Source organism: Sturnira hondurensis, unplaced genomic scaffold, assembly GCF_014824575.4.
Source record: "Sturnira hondurensis isolate 20B ecotype Veracruz unplaced genomic scaffold, ASM1482457v3 Scaffold0008992, whole genome shotgun sequence".
Lineage (NCBI taxonomy): Eukaryota > Metazoa > Chordata > Mammalia > Chiroptera > Phyllostomidae > Sturnira > Sturnira hondurensis.
In genome coordinates, this window is record NW_028081623.1 from 4,598,979 (window position 1) to 4,612,786 (window position 13,808).

The following is a 13,808-nucleotide window of genomic DNA, read 5'->3' on the forward strand; positions in this document are numbered from 1 at the left end:
ATTGACTCACATGTGACTAGTATTTAGTTACCTAACCTTGTCCTAATTTAAATTAGTAATCATAAATCATATAAGTATATTCAAATTATCCCTTTCTAATTCAGATTCATTTATTCCTTCATTTTGAACTACATTTGTCAATAGATGGTAAGTTTTCTATAATTCACATCTTAGCATGCTTTATTTTTTCTTATTTTCTAAATAGATGCATTAGTTATCTCTTGCTGTTGTAACAATTACCACAAGTTTAGTGGCCTAAAGCTGACAAATTTATTATTTTATAGTTCTGGAGTTCAGAAGTCTAACATGAGTTATCAGGGCTGTGTTCCTACTAAAGACTTTAGGGGAGAATTCTACTCTTTGCTTTCTCCAACATCTAGAAGCCAATTACATTCGTTGGCTCACAGTCTTCCATCTCAAAGTCAGCAATTGCATCATTCCGACCTCTTATTTGCCATCACATCTCTCTGACTCTATCCCTCTTGCCTCCCTCTTATAAGAGCTTTTATGATTACATTAGGTTTACCAGAAAATCCAGGATGATTTCCTGACCTCAGGATCCTAATCTTAATCACATCTACCAAATATCTTTTGTCCTGTGAAGTAATATGTTTACAGATTCTGAGAATTTAGGACATGAACATCTTTGATTCAGCCCACCACAATAAATCATGATCAAACTGATACATACTGTAAATATGAAAATCATAATATTGAAAGCCCCTTTTCAATAATATTGAAAGGCAAATATTTCTAGCTTTTATAGATTTTTTCTAGTATTTATCTTCATCTTTCTCAATAATGAACTTACACTGATATTTCTTATTTTATTAACTGTAAACATTATCTGTTGACTTAAAATTTGATAGACAATGATTTGGCTTGTTCTAAACAACCACCTCAAATTTTCCCATCCTTCCTATTTGCTGGCATCATTGTTTTTTATAAACCAATGAGAAATGTTTATATCATTATGATGATGAAATATTATTTATCATAGAGAAATATGATTGCAATTCCTTTTCTAAAAACTTGTTTGTCTTTAGGTACTTGCCTTGTTTCACTTATGTAATTTGTTATGCAGGTGCTCTTAATTCTTTCTCTTTTTTTGACTTTCAGATTATATTTTAATATTTATTTACAGTTTATATTCAATATTATTTTGTATTATTTGGGGGTATACAACATAGTAATTAGACAACCATATACTTTATAAAGTGTTTCCCCTGATATTTCCAGTACCCATCAGGCACAATACAGAGTTACTATGATATTAAAGACTATATTTCCTATGCTGTACTTTATATCTCCATGAGTATTTTGTAACTACCAATCTGTACTTCTCAAACCCATCACTTTTTTCACCCAGTCCACCATGTCCCCTCCCTTCGGGCAAACATCAATCAGTATCTGTGAGTCTGTTTCTTCTTTGTTTGTTCATATTGTTCTGTTTTTTAATCCTCACCTAAAGATATATTTATTGATTTAAAAAAAGAAGGGGAGTAAAAGGGGTGGGGGTGGGGAGGAGAGAGAGAGAAACATCGATGTGAGAGCAAAACATTGATAAGTTGCTTCCCCTAGGCTGCACCTGGACAGGGTATGGAACCTGCAACCATTTGGTATACAAACGATGCTCCAACCAACTGAACCACTCAGCCAGGGCCATATACATTATTCTTTAGATTCCACACATAAGTGAAATTATTATATGGTATTTGCCTTTTCCTGACTAATTTATTTTACTTAGCTTAATGCCCTCTAGGTCCATCCACAATGTTGCAAATGGTAAAATTTTATTCTTTTTTTATGGCTGAATTATATGTCACTGTGTATATGTACCACCACTTTTTGCTTGTTTGTTTGTTTGTTTGTTTTTCCCTTTTCTTGTACCACCACATTTTATCCACTTGTCTATTGGTAGACACTTGGATTACTTCCGTAATTTGATTATTGTAAATAATGCTGCAATGAAGATACGGGTGCATGTATTCTTTCAAATTAGTGTTGGAGCTTCTTCAGGTATATATCCAGAGGTGGAATCACTAGATCATAAGGCAGTTCCATTTTTAATTTTCTGAGAAATTTTCAAAGGTTTTCCATATAGCTCTACCAGTCTGCATTTCCATTTATGGTGCATGAGGATTTCTTTTTCTTCACAACCTCACCAACACTTGATGTTTATTGACTTACCGATCATAGGCATTCAGATAAGTTTGAGGTGATATCTTGTTGTTTTAATTTGCATTTCTCTGATGACTAGTGACATTGAGCATTTTTTCATATGTCTATGGGCAATCTGTATGTCCTTTTTGTAGAAGTATCTATTCAGGTCATTTGCCCATTTTTATTGGATTTTGGGGTTGTTTTTTTTTTTTGCTGTTGAGTTGTGTAAGTTCTTTATAAAATGCGGACATTAATTATTTATCAGACATATCATTGGTGAATATGTTCTCCCATGCAATGAGCTGTCTTTTCAATTTGCTGATGGTTTCTTTGCTGTGAAATGTTTTATTTGGTATAGTCCCATTGTTTATTTTTTCTTTTGTTTCTCTTGCCCAATGAGACATATCAGAAAAAATATTACTAAGGGAAATGTCCAAGATTTTACTGACTATGTTTTCTTCTACAATTTTTTTTGTAGTATCAGTATTTGCCTACAGTGAAATCTTTAATTAATTTTGAGTTTATTCTTGTATGTGGTGTAAGAAGTTGGTCTAGTTTCAATTTTCTGCACACATCTGTCCAATGTTACTATCATCATTTATTGACTAGATCATCTTCACCCCATTGTATGTTCCTGCCTCCTTTGTGAAATGGTAACTGACCATAGAGGTATGAGTTTATTTCTTGGCTCTCTATTCTGTGTCATTGATCTATGTGTCCGTTTTAATGTGAGTACCATGCTGTTTTGACTACAATGGCCTTGTAATATAGTTTGATATTAGGTAGCATGATTCCTCCAAGTTTGTTCTTCTTTCTCAGGATTGCTGTTGCTATTTGTTTTAGTTCTTCAAAATATGCTATTGACATTTTGATAGTAATTATATAGAATCAATAAATGCTTTTGGGAAGTATGGATATTTTAATGTTATTAATTCTTCCTGTTCATGAGCACATTATGCGCTTTCATTTATTTGTATCTCAATTTCTTTTTTAAGTATTTTTATTGATTATGCTATTACAGTTTTCCCAATTTTCCCCCTTTATCTCCCCTCCTCCCTTCCCCCCATTCCTGCAGCATTCCCCCCACCTTAGTTCATGTCCATGGTTTGTACATATAAGTTCTTTGAGTCCTCTGTTCCCTGTACCATTTTTATCTCTCCCCACCTATTTTATGCCTACTAGTTATGCTTCTTCTTCCCTGTACATTTTTCCCTCTATTCCTCCCTTACCCCTCCCCACTGAAATCCTTTATGTGATGTCCATTCCTCTGATTCTATTCCTGTTCTAGTTGTTTCCTTAGTTTTTGTTTTTGTTGTTTTTCTTTCTCTTTTTTTAGGTTCATTTGTTGATAGTTGTGAGTTTGTTGTCATTCTACTGTTCACATTTTTAATCTTTTCTTTACTTAGATAACTCCCTTTAACCTTTCATGTAATAATGGCTTGGTGATGATAAACTCCTTTAACTTAACTGTATCTGGAAAGCACTTTAGTTGCCCTTTCATTCTAACTGAAAGCTTTGTAGGATAGAGTAATCTTGGATGTAGGTCCTTGCCTTTCATGACTTCAAATACTTCTTTTCAGCCCCTTTTTGCTTGCAAGGTTTCTCTTGAGAAATCAGCTGGTAAGTCTTATGGGCACTCCTTTGTATGTAACTGTCTTCTTTCCTCTTACTGTTTTTAAGATTCTCTATTTTTAATCTTGGGTAACCTTAATGATGATGTTCCTTGGTATATTCCTCTTTGGGTCCAACTTCTTTGGGATTCTCTGGGCTTCCTGGGCTTCCTGGACTTCATGGAAGTTTATTTCCTTTGCCAGATTGGGGATGTTTTCCTTTATTATTTGTTCAAATAGGTTTTCAATTTCTTGCTGTTGCTCTTCGCCTTCCGGCATCCCTATAATTTGGATATTGGAGCATTTCAGGTTGTCCCAGAGGTTCCTAAGCCTCTCTTCACTTTTTTGAATTCTTGTTTTTTCATTCTGTTCTGGTTGAATGTTTATTTTTTCCTTTTGTTCCACATCGTTGATTTCAGTCCTGGTTTCCTTCCTGTCACTGTTAGTTCCCTGAATATTTAGCTTTATTTCATTTTGGATATCTTTCATTTTTCAACCAAGCTCAATCAGATCTGTGAATAGAGGGCTTTAGATTCTCCATCAGATAGGTTGGCAATCTCCTCATTGCTTAGTTCTCTTTCTGAGGTTTTGCTCTGTTCTTTCCTTTGGACCACATTTCTTTGTTCGGTGCACCTGAGAAGTTGTAAGGAGGCAGGACCTTAGGTATTCACCCGGGCAGGGCAACCCTTTTTGCTGCGCTGTGGAGCTGCCTGTGTGAGAGGGGCCAGAGAGGGAACAATGAAGCTTGCCTGCCCATGTCCAGTGCATGTTCCAATGGATTCTTGTGATAGTGGGAGTTTCTCCCACTGTGGCAACCACAGTAGTCCACAGTCAACTCTGAGTCTCAGTTTCTGCTTAAGTCAACCCTGCCCACACAGCCTGCCACCTTGCTGTAGCCAGCCCCATGTGCCTGGTGTGCTGACCCTTGCCTCAGTTTTTCTAAGCTGACCCTCGTGGTCCACTACCTTACAGGTCTGGTTGTTCTGGTTGATTTTTTCTTTCCCTTGTTAGAGTTCCATGCAGTTTGATTTTCTGGTGCTTCTGGGATTTTATTGATTTTAGATTGGTTGATATCTTACTTTTGATTGTGTGAGGAAGTGAAGGTTCCCTCCATCTTGGCTGGAACTCCTTGTATTTCAATTTCTTTGTTCAGTGTCTTATAATTTTCTCAGTACAGGCTTTTTACATTCTTGGTTAAATTTATTCCTACGTATGTTTAAAGATTTTTTATTTATTTATTTTTGGAGAGGAGAAGGGAGGGAGAAAGAGGAGAGAAACATTAGTGTGTTGTTGCCTCTCCGGTGCCCCCTACATGTCCTGCAACCCAGGCATGTGCCCTGACTGGGAATCAAACGAGCAACCCTTTGGTTAGCAGTCTGGCACTCAGTCTTCTGAGCNGAAGGTTCCCTCCATCTTGGCTGGAACTCCTTGTATTTCAATTTCTTTGTTCAGTGTCTTATAATTTTCTCAGTACAGGCTTTTTACATTCTTGGTTAAATTTATTCCTACGTATGTTTAAAGATTTTTTATTTATTTATTTTTGGAGAGGAGAAGGGAGGGAGAAAGAGGAGAGAAACATTAGTGTGTGTTGCCTCTCCGGTGCCCCCTACATGTCCTGCAACCCAGGCATGTGCCCTGACTGGGAATCAAACGAGCAACCCTTTGGTTAGCAGTCTGGCACTCAGTCTTCTGAGCCATGCCAGCCAGGGCCTCGGCACTTTTTTGATGCAATTGTAAATGTCATTGTTTTCTTAGTTTCCCTTTCTTATAGTTCATTATTGGTATATAAAATGTAAATTATTTTTATATCCTGTTACTTTATTGAATTTATTTATCAGTTCCAGTAGTTTTTTTGGTGCAATCTTTTGGGTTCTCTGTGTACATATCATGTCATCTGCAAATAGTGGGACAGTTTTACTTCTTCCTGGGCAATTTGGATATCTTTTATTTCTTCTTTTCTGATTGCTGTGGCTAGGACTTCCAGTACTATGTTGAATAAGAGAGGTGAAAGTGAATATTTATGACTTGTTCCTGATCTCAAGGGAAATGCTTTTAGTTTTTCCCCATTGAGTATGATGTTAGCTGTGGGTTTGCATATATGGGCTTTATAGTTGAGATATGTTCTATTCCAATTTTGCTTAGAGTTTTATCATCAATTGGTGCTAGATTTTGTCAAAAGCTTTTTTTCTGCATCTATCGATATGATCATATAACTTTTAGCCTTCATTTTGTTTATGTGGTGTATTACATTAATTGATTGCAGATATGGTACTCACCTTGCATCCCCAAAATAAAGCCCACTTGGTCATGGTGTATGATCTTTTTAATGTATTGCTGGATTCAGTTTGCTAATATTTTGTTGAGAATATTTACATCTATGTTCATCAAGGATATGGGCCTATGATTTTATTTGTTTGTAGTGTCTTTGTCTGGTTTTAAAATTAGGGTAATGCTGGCCCCTTAATATGAGTTTGGGATCTTCCCTCCTCTTGAAGTTTTTGGAATAGTTTGAGAAGGATAAGTGTTAGTTCTTCTTTGAAAGTTTGGTAAAATTCACCTGTGAAGTAATCTGGTCTAGGACTTTTGTTTGTTGAGAGTTTTTTGATTACTGCTTCGATTTCATTAGTTGTAATCAGTCTGTTCAGATTTACTGTTTCCTCTAGATTCAGTTTTGGAAGATTACATGTTTCTAGGAATTTATCCATTTCTTCCATATTTTCCAATTTGTTTCCCACTAATATTTTCTTATAATCCTTTGTATTTCTGTGGTGCCAGTTGTTACTTGTCTTTCATTTCTGCTTTTATTTATTTAGATCTCTCTTTTTTCTTGATGAGTTTGGTTAAAGGTTTATCTTGTTTGGAAGTGGAAGAAGTTGTGGAGGTATTGAGGGACTGAGCAAAAAGCAAAGAGAGAGAGACAGAGAGAGAACTCCTGGACATGGACAATTGTGTGGTGATGCCATGGTAAGAGGGGTCAGTTGTGAGGAGTTGAAGAAGGGTAGGAGGGAATAAATGGTGTTAGTGAGAGGTTTTCTTAGGCTCCGCCGAGAAAGAAATGCCAATCAGCCATAAAGTAGGCAATAAAGAGCTTTATTGGGGTTTGTGCTACTGGGCAAGGTTCTCCCAGCCTGCAGAGTAGGGCTAGGAGAAGTCGCACCCAAGCAGGGAATGTAGTGGGGGTTTATTTTCGTTGGCTCCCTGTGGGAGCTGGGGATTGGTGCCCTTTGAACAAAGAAGCAGTACAGCATTGGTGGTCTCTTCCTTGGACTCAGGTTACTGTGAGGATGTCCGTCTTGGCAAAGTCCAGCCGGAGCTTCCTCCTATCCCCACCCACCCTAACAGTTAGAAAGAGATTTGACTTCGAGTCATTAACACACATCCAGTGTACAGATGAATTGTAGGTCTGAAACTTGTATAACTTTGTTAACAAGTGTCACTCAATAAATTCAATTAAAAAAAGGTTTATCAATTTGGTTTGTCTTTTCAGAGCACCAGATATTAGTTACATTGATCTTTTGTATTGTATTTTTGGACTGTATTTTACTGTATTTCATGTATTTTATTCTAATATTTATATTTTCCTTTCTTCTACTCACTTTGGACTTTTTTAAAGTTAAGTGTAAGGTTAGATTATTTATTTGAGATTTTTCTTATTTCTTGAGGTAGGTCTGCAATGCTATGAATTCCTTTTCAGGACTGCTTTCACTGAGTCCCACAGATTCTTGGTTGCTGTGTTCTCATTTTCATTTGTTTCAAGGTATTTTTTAAATTTCTTCCTTGATTCCATTGTTAACCCATTCATTGTTTAGTAGCATGTTATTTAGCTTTCATGTGTTTTTATTGTGATTGATTTCTAGTTTCATACTAGTATGTTCAGAGAAGATGCTTGATATAATTTCAATCTTCTTAAATTTATTGAAACTTGTTTTGTGACCTAACATGTGGTCCTAGAAAATGTTTCATGTGCACTTGAAAAAAATGTATATACTGCTGCTCTGTGGATAGCAATGAAATCTATCAGGTCTATTATGTCATTTAAGACCACTGCTTCCATGTTGATTTTCTGTCTGAAAGATTTATCTATTGATGCCAGTGAGCTATTAAAATCCCCTACTATGACTATATTACTGTGGATCTGTCCCTACATGTCCATCAAGATTTGACTTACATATTTAGGTGCTCCTATGTTGGGTGCATAAATGTTTACAAGGGTTATATACTCTTGTTGGTATATAATAACGATAACCCCTTTATCATTATGTAGTGTCCTTCTTTGTTTCTTAAGATAGCCTTGGTTTAAAAGTCTATTTTGTCTGGTATAAGAATTGCTAACCTAGCTTTTTTTCATTCTTGTTTGCATAAAATATCTTTTTCCATCCCTTTACTTTTAGTCTACTTGTGTCTTCCAACCTGAAGTGGGTCTCTCATAGGCAGCATATGTTGGGTCTTGTTATCTTATCCATTCAGTTGTCCTATGTCATTTGGTTAGAGCGTTTAATTCATTTATATTTAAAGTAATGACTGATACGTAGTGACTGAAAGTTTTTTATTCATCTCTGATTTTATTTTCTTCATCTTAGTGAATTTCCTTTAATGTTCTGTGTATACTGTTTTTTAACACTTTTTAAAGCTTTTTCTTCTCTGGGAAGCTCCTTACATCTGCTCTGATTCTAAATGACAGACTTGCTGGGTAGAGTAATGGTGGCTGTAGGTCCTTGCTTGTCATCACTTTGAATATGTCAGGCCAGTTCCTGGCCTGCAAAGTTTCTGATGAGAAATTAGCTGACAGTCTTATGGAAGCTCCACTGTAAGTAACTGTCTTTCTTTCGCTGCTTTTAAGATTCTCTTTATCTTTAATGTTTTTGGCATTTTAATTATGATGTGTCTTGGCCTTATTTGGGTTAATCTTGTTTGGGACTCTTTGCACTTCCTAAATTTGTGTGCCTTTTTTTTTTTTCACCAGGTGTGGGAAGATTTCAGTCGTTATTTGTTCAAATAGGCTCTCAATCCCTTTCTCTCTCTCTTCTCCTTTTGATACCTGTGAATGCTTTTACACTCATGTTTTCAAAGTTACTTACACTATCCTCACCTTTAAATTTTTTATTTTGTTTTTGGTGCAGTGTTTGGATGTTTTCTGCTACCCTTTCTTCCAAATCAGTGATTTGATTCTCTGCTTCATGTAACCTATTTATTCCTTCTAGGGTATTCTTCATTTCAGATATTGTATTCTTTATTTCTGACAGGTTTTTTTATGACTTCTATGTCCATTTTAATTATTGCTATCTCTGCTGAAGTTCTCCCTAAGTTTCTTGAGTACCCTTATAACCTGTTTTGGAATTCTGTGTCTGGTAGATTACTTGCCTTCATTTTATTTAGTTCTTTTTCTGGAGATTTTTCCTGTTCTTTTATTTAGGGCATGTTTTGTTGTGTCTTCATTTTCACCACCTCTGTTTCTCTATGTTAAGTAGGTCTTTATGTCTCCCAATCTTGGTAAGGTGGCCTTCTACAGTAGAACCCAGTGATGCGAACCCAGTGATGCAAACTCCTTGATCACCTGAGCTGGGTGTTCCTGAAATGTCCCTTCTATACTTTATGTGTGTTTTGATTGCTGTTGGATCATCCATACATGGGGTCCACCCTCAGGCTGGCACTGTGAAGTCCAGCCTTGACCACAGTGCATGAATTGCTGTGCAGGCCCTGACCATACAAAGCAGAATTTGCCTCACCAGGATTTGATGCCTCCTGATATCTCCCTTTAAATTGGCCACTTATGAAGTTAATTGGATCCTGCTCTGAAGCTGGCCACTGGGTGTGTTCTGGGACCTCTTGGGAGGGACTCTAGTTAGATGCTGCCTGGCCATGGGCAACCTGTTTGGAGCTACAAAGTGATACACAGTGTATGGATGCCTCTGCTGGGCCTCAGTGTGCACAGGCAGGACCAAGCTCTGCACCAAGGATGGCTCCTGCCCTGGGGGTAGGTCCTCAAAAGGTCTAAGGCTCCCTGAGATTCACCTCCACCTGCTTCCACCTGCTGGCTTCCTATTAGACTTAGTCACTAAAGGAGTCTCTGGCAGTACTTGAGTTGCATGAGGCAGCTTTTCAGTGAGTCATGAGGTAGGGTTGAGCGGTATTCACTAGGCTGATACAGGTTCATACTTGTGCCAGTGTGCATCTGAAGCTAGTCAGCAAAAGTCCCAAGGTATACCAAGGCTAGCTGCTACCTGCCTGCTTCTTGCAGATCTTTTTGGTGGAGCAAGGTCTCAGGGAGTTGTCAGAGTGAGGCCAACAGAGTTAATTAGGCCTAAACAGATCAATGTTTGGCCACGTGAAGGGTAGGCTTTCCACTTGTTGGGCATGTGAATAAAAAATGGCCTTATCCTAAAGCCACACAACTCAGGCTGCCCTGGATTTGTCCCAGACCTCCTGCAGAGCCTACATTCAGCAGGGTGGGGCTGTTGAAAGTCCAGAGGGTGGGGCTACAGGATCTCCTGTGAGGGGTGATACCAGTCAGGCTCATGGGAAGGGGAGGGGAATGGTTCCTGTCTCACACCTACACAACTCAGTCTGTCCTAAGATTCTGCCTAGAACTCGTGGAGAGCCCAACTTCACAGGGCTGGGCCACCAGGAGTTGGGAGGGTGGGGCTAGTGGATGTCCTGTGCGGGGGGAAGGCCCTGGTCAGGCCCATTACATTCCCAGAATTTATTTATGTTATAAGGAAGTTTGTACCCTTTGGCTACCTTTATCCACTTCCACTTCTCTTCCCCACAGCCCCTGCCCTGCACCCTGGCAACCACGGTCTGCCTTGTTTCTATGGATTTAGATATTCAATTCCACATATGAGAGAGCACATAGTGTTTGTCTTACTCTGTCTGATTTGTCTGATTTAGCACAATACCCTTAAGATTCATCCATGTTGTCACAAATGGCAAGATTTCCTTCTTTTTGAATGGCTAAATTTATATATATGTAAAACATTGTTTCCCTCACATTGTCTTTATCCATTCATCCTTCAGTAGATACATAGATTGTTTTCATGTCTTGGATATTGTAAATAATACTGTAATGATTATAGCAGTGTAAATGTCTTTTAAAGATAATAATTTCCTACAGATATGTGTACCCAGAAGGAATATTGCTGACTCTATTAATTCCATTTTTTCTTCAGTTACAAGCCCCAAAGTCTTTTATATAGTTAATGAAATAACTGGCACTGACTGAAATTTTGGCATTCAAATGTGATTGCTTTCTAAAGACTTGGTAGATTCCTTATTAATAAATACTGAGAACTAGTATACAATTTTTAAAGTTCTGTAATATAAAGTGAAATTATAGAATATATAAAATTATAATTAGACCTTAACTACACCTAATATATGTTAAATAGCTCTAGCATCTTTCCTGGTTTTCTACTGAGAAGAAATCACAGTAAACAAGACAGTTCTTCTATAAATATTTGTTGGTTCTCTTTATGGGCAAGACATCAAGTCTCCTGAGAGTTCTTATTCTTGCCACATTTCCTGTTCTCTTGTTTTTTTGGCTATCAGGATGACACTAACTGAAACTGGAAAAGTTGGCATTTGTGCTGCCTGTCACTACCAGAACCAATGTTCTTAGGCACTTCCTTGAAAAAAAGTAAAGACAAGGATTGACTCTTTATAGGTGCTATTCAGGTGCTGATGATCTGAGAAGATGGCAGGTTGTGTACCCTCACAAACCATCTTAATATTTCATCTCAAGCCAATCTTTTTATAAGGAAAAGAAAAGGTAGGTAAAGGGTTGGGGGAAACAGTTAATTGGATAAAAATTGCAGTCCTGTGGTGGTTTTTTAAAGTATTTCTTTATCTGTTGATCAACAGTTCTTTATCTACATCCCTCCCTCTCTATCCTTCCAGACCTCCTGGGGAACAAGGTTGAATTGCTTGTCACCTCCTGGAATGACACCTTTCCAAAGCTTTAATAACTTAAGCCTATCAATTATCACTGAAGCTAAAATCTTTAACTCTTGAGCTCCCCTATCATAACCAACTGAACTACCTGGACAGGGCCTTTCTTTGTTTTTGATCCTTGTCTTTTTCTCTAATTTGGATAATTCTAAAAAATTATCCATTAAATTTTATCTACCTCCTACTACATCTGCCTTTCACTTCCTGTCTCTCAGTTTCTATCTCTTCTCCTGTCAGCTGTCTTTGCTCAGCACAGGTGTCATCTGAGTATTCCCAAGGACTCTGCCATATGCGGCATCCCAATTTTTAAACTTATCTAGAATGCAATGTTGAATATTTTATAGGCACTCCAGAAATTATTGTCTAGTAAAGAATTTTAGAACTATAGGCAAGTGGAATTTCAATTGCATCTTTGCTTCTAAGTAAATTTTTTAAAAATGCATACATTTATACCTTTATAATAATAGCCATCTTTGTTGACTTCAGAATTATTCAGTGGTTTCATTAATTAATTTTGCTGACATAAATAAAGAAATCAAGGTAGGTAGAGTATATATTATGATCTCTGAATTTGTCCTGAAAGATATCAAGGATTTCAATGGAAATGGAATCAGTGGGAAGAAAGGCCAAAACCAAAACAAATGTGTTAGTTTTCTCTTGCTATTGTGACAAGTTGTTACAGATTTAATCACCTAAAACAACACAGATTTATCATGTTAAAGTTCTGAAGATCAGAAGTCCTACATAGATCTTTCTGGACTGAGATTAAATTGTGGAAAGATGTATTTTACAGGCTGCCTGATTTCTTTGTCTCATTGTCCCATTCCTTCACCTTCAAAGCCAGCAACATCAGGTTGTCATCTTTCTGGTTCTCATTTCCAATTCTCTCTTCCACTTTTAAGAACACTTGTGATTACATTGAGCCTATCTGAATAGGTGGGATAGCTTCCCTATCATAAAATTAGCTGACCACCTGATTAATTCCATCTTCAACATTAATTCCCTTTTGCTACATGTAACCTATCATATTCACAGGTTCCTTTGAATGGGGCATCAATGGGGCATCATTGATGTAAATTACTTGGACAACTTTTAATATATTAAGGCTAGGTTGATTATTAGCATATAGTCATGAATAATTATTTCAGTGGCTCAACAAAAATCTCATAAAAATTATATGAGGAGAACATAAACAAATAATCAAAGTTAATTTGTTTTTCAGTATAAAGGAGTTCGAGCATAGGAGGAGAAGGGTATTATTCTGTCCACCACAGTGAAAAAACAACAGAGAGGATCCAGGCAGTCCTAAAGAAGGGGAAAACTAAGGCATTAATTAAACACCATGGTTTGGAGGAAAAGACCACAACCAAGAAGGACTGAAGACCAGATAGTCCATGTTGTTGGGAATACTTAACATTCTTATAGACTGGAAAGAACTTGAAAAGGGTTTCTCACTATAATTTCAGTGATTAGTCCTATTTCTAACCTGTGGAGCTACATAGAATAAGTCTATACTCTATTCCACCTACTAGCCTTTCAATAAATTAAGACTTCTGTTATCTTCTCCCAAGTGTTTTTTTCCAGGTTAAATATCCCTAGCTTATTTTTATAATCTTCATAGTATATGATTTCTTTGATGCACCCTAGTTTTGTCAGTTTTCATAAAGTGTAATGCCTTAAACTAAACACATTATTCTAAATGTGTTATTTTAATTGTTTTAAAATGGAATTTTGGGGGTGATACTGGCTAATAAAATTACATAAGTTTCAAGTGTACAATTCTATAACACATTATCTCTATATTGTATTATATGTTCACCAACCCAAATCAAGTCTCTTTCTTTGGGAGAAGTCTCCTTTGTATGCTCTAACTCCTTTATACTGAAAAACAAATCAACTTTCATGAATTGTTTATGTTCTCCTCATATAATTTTTTATATGAGATTTTTGTTGAGCACTGAAATAATTATTCATGAGTATATGCTAATAATCAACCTAGCCTTAATATATTAAAAGTTGTCCAAGTAATTTACATCAATGATGCCCCGAACACCATACATATATTTTCTTTGAGACTCATATTTTCTTAGG